The sequence below is a fragment of the Camelus bactrianus genome, chromosome 26, assembly GCF_048773025.1.
Source record: "Camelus bactrianus isolate YW-2024 breed Bactrian camel chromosome 26, ASM4877302v1, whole genome shotgun sequence".
In the NCBI taxonomy this organism is placed as follows: domain Eukaryota; kingdom Metazoa; phylum Chordata; class Mammalia; order Artiodactyla; family Camelidae; genus Camelus; species Camelus bactrianus.
In genome coordinates, this window is record NC_133564.1 from 37,306,645 (window position 1) to 37,310,042 (window position 3,398).

The 3,398-nt window shown below is 53.9% G+C and overlaps 1 long non-coding RNA gene and 1 other non-coding gene across 2 annotated transcripts in view; both read right to left on the bottom strand.

The window, feature by feature from the left end:
- LOC141575174 (U6 spliceosomal RNA) overlaps window positions 1-6 on the bottom strand; it is a 109-nt gene extending 103 nt beyond the window's left edge. The window contains exon 1 of the small nuclear RNA XR_012502563.1: window positions 1-6. This exon is cut by the window's left edge and continues 103 nt beyond it. This is a non-coding gene — a small nuclear RNA (U6 spliceosomal RNA).
- LOC141575074 (uncharacterized) overlaps window positions 1-1,568 on the bottom strand; it is a 3,730-nt gene extending 2,162 nt beyond the window's left edge. Inside the window, exons 1-2 of the long non-coding RNA XR_012502365.1 lie at window positions 1,386-1,568; window positions 1-183 (exon numbers count right to left, since the gene is read on the bottom strand). The exon at window positions 1-183 is cut by the window's left edge and continues 168 nt beyond it. This is a non-coding gene — a long non-coding RNA (uncharacterized LOC141575074). The remainder of the gene's footprint in view (window positions 184-1,385) is intronic.
- Between the last annotated feature and the right edge of the window lie 1,830 nt (window positions 1,569-3,398).

Sequence of the window (3,398 nt, forward strand, 5' to 3'; positions counted from 1 at the left end):
AAGCGCTTGCCTTAGGGTTTTTGTCTCAACCTGAAAGCCGGCCCAGAGACTGAAGGTCTTCTAGTTGCCTCCACTATCTGCCTAGGACCATCTCCACGAACGTTTCCCATTTTCTCTCACCCTTTTGTCTTGGCATCATTGAGTACTAAAATGCTCCGTCTCCTGAAGCCCTGCAGACTGAAGCTGGACAACGGGAGGTAAACGTCAGAGAAATGGCCACAACAGCTCCTGTGGAAACCATCCTAGGGCCTGTTTTTGGAGGAGCCGCTCAGAGAGTTGAGCCGAACACCCCAGGACATCATCAGAGGCATTTCAAACTGCTCGAGCCGTTTCGATGACCCCGATGTGTGGAAATCTCCTACCAGACTGACCCCCTACTCCCGGCCCTGAATCTGGTTTCTCATCTGCTCCAATGATTAACCTTTGTGCTGTACTTTGGTTTTCCACACAAGTGCCTCTTAGGCGATACCTGACTGCTTGCTCCCTAGGCCTAGCTTCAGAAGCCCATCGACACCACCGCCTCCTGAGACGAGATACTACAACTGTTTCCTTGAACAGACCTGTTCTCAGAACTAAGAAACTGGGTCCATGAAACGCAGGCCCTCTAGGAAACTATTCCCTCCCTCCTGCCCCCACACCACACGCACGCACGCACGCACGCATGGACGCACATGCACAGTCAACAGCCCAGCTTTTAATGTGTAAAACTTCCAGGGAAGTTACAGAATAGGGAAATGTTGGGGTCCAGAGTAGGCTGCCCCAAAATGTGCCCGATGGACTATGCTGAATGAAAGGGACTTCACAACTGGCCAAGGGGGAGGGTATAGGTCAGTGGTAGACTGTGTGCTTAGCAAGCAAGCACAAGGTCCTGGGTTTAATCCCCAGTACCTCCGGTCAAAAATAAATACATAAAATCGAATTCCTCTCCCCGCCCGCCCCCCCCCAAAGTATACACTGCTGTATGTCAACTCTGTCTCAATAAAACTGGAAGAAAAAAAGGAAAAAAAAAATGATTTAACAAAAGAAAGAAAGAAACAAACAAAGAACTGCCCGAGGCAAGAGGAACACTCTGGCCCTCCTTTCTGCCTCCCTGGAAGCAGGGGAAAAAGAATTTTGTTTTTTTAAAGTCTCCCATCCCAGAGGAATCTATCAAGTCAGAGGTCTGCTTCCATGCCCTTCCATGATTCTCAAACGGTGTAGTGGGGTTTACCCAGATTAGGAAAAGGAGGGGACTCCTTTGGCCTGAGACCAGGCGAGATTCTCCCCCTCCCTCCCGCCTCCCTCCGTGCAGTTGGGACGGGGTGGCCTAAGGGTGGGGAAATTGAAACCAAAGAACAAAAGCCGTTCAACAGAGAGGAGCCGGAGGCCAAGTCAAAGGCTCTGACCTGAGCACAGAGCTTTCTGCATTTGAATGAAGCGATTGAACGAGGCCCTGCCGAATGGATCCTCCTGACGTCCCCGCCCCCGCTTCCAGGAGACAGTCAGTCGATTTGGGACCGATCGGTGGAGAAGGCCTGGGAGGCGGCGGCGGCGGCGGTGGCGGCGGCGGCGGCGGCGGAAGCAGCGGCGGGGGCGGGGGGGGGGTGGTGCGCGGGCGGGGGCGGGACCAACGGTCGCTCCAACTCTGCCTGCCTGCCTGCCTGCCTGCCTGCCTGCCTGCCTGCCTGCGGGGCTGAGGCCTGAGGGCCACGCTGGTTCCTGCCACTCAGGGAAACTTCTGCGGGTGTTGCCGAAAGATCGCCCTCCCCCACCCCGTCCCTGACGAGCCAAATAACCCAGAGACAGGGTCTTAGAGTTTAGAAGAAAAGAGGCAGCTTGATTGCTTTGCTGGGCAAAGGGGACTCACAGCAGGCTAGTGCCCTCCAAACTGTGAACCCGTCTTGGGGTTGGGGTTTCATGCTTCTGTGGACGAACAGGTTGGAGCATGAAAGGGAATCACAACAGGCGGGAGCACAAAAGGTGCTCATGATCAACAAGGGTCTCTGACGAAACTTCCTCCTAAATCTGGATGAGTGTCTGATAACATGGGACCTCCTGGTGGTCTAGTAGGTCATCAGCCCGTGACCTTCTTTATCTGGTCAGACTCACCCGGCGGCACCAGCGCCACGGAGGAACTCGGGGTGGGGGGTGGGGGGTGGGAGGGGGCTGGTCGTTCTCCTGAGCTTATCCTCCCGTGACTCCCTTCCTGGGGAAAGACTCAGACGCCAAACATGATTGTCAAGTTGAACGATCAGAGGAAGGTCAAATCAAACAGTTAGAATCGACAACTTTAGCTGTTTTTAACAGTGGGCCTGGAGCTGGGAGCGGTGTCTGGTCAGTCGAGTTTGCTGATCGTTCTAAAAGCAAGCAGTAAGCATAAAGCCAAAAATTGGCTTAGCCTAAGTGCGGCCACTTCATGATTCCTCCTTCACTGGGGGCTGAGGCGTGGGGGAGGGCGGGGGTGGGGGACAGGACTGAGGTGGCGGCGAACTTCTCCGTGAATGCTCGGAGCCGAACTGCTCTCTGGGCCTAGGTCTGAAAAAGGCCTGAGTCTCAGCTATGACAGATTCTCTCTCTTTCTGGGCACATGGACTGACTCGCCCCGCATCCTCCCATCCTGTCAGACCCTTTGGACACACACCTCCACCTGAAGAGTTCTTTGGCCTCGTCCGGAAAAAACAAACACACGCACGAACAAAACCAAACGAGCACACAGAAACCCTGCTGATCTCCTTGGACCCCATTCACTTCGGAGAGTCCCTCTCGTAGAAATCCCCTCTGCTCGATGATTTCACCACAGCCGCCTCCCTTTCTCCGGCACAGTGACCCCCCACCCCCACCCCTGCGTGGGCCCTGTCCCTCTACCTATCAAAAACCAAACCCCAGGAGAAAAGAAAATCAGAATGCTGTTTTGAGCCACTGGATCTGTGAAAGGAACCAAACAGAAAGCTGAAATAACCAAACCAGCCGAACACCAAAAGCGAACAGACAGATACCCCAGAAAGAAGGGCACGCTGACCCTTGCCCCTTTCCTTCCTGGAATCAGGACATAACATAGATCTACACCCCACCCCCCACCCCACCCTCCCCAGATGTCTTCTTTATGCCGGAACGAGAGTGACGTTCTTATTGTCAACGGTGCTGTTATGGAAATGACAGGCCGGCCAAGAAACAAGCACCACTCGGAGGGTTGGAGTACTCAGATTTATTACGCCGGCGGGCTCAGAGGGGCTTCTGCTCCTAAGCCTTGAGCACCTCCAAGACGTGCACGTGAGGTTTTATAGGGTTAAGTACCAGCTTGGGGTATTCGGCCAATAGGCACGCAATAGCTTTAGCAACATCATTATCACGAAAGTAGAGGCAGTGAGGCAGCAAACCAACATTTCAAGGCCAGATATGTCTCTTTGAAAATCCAGCTG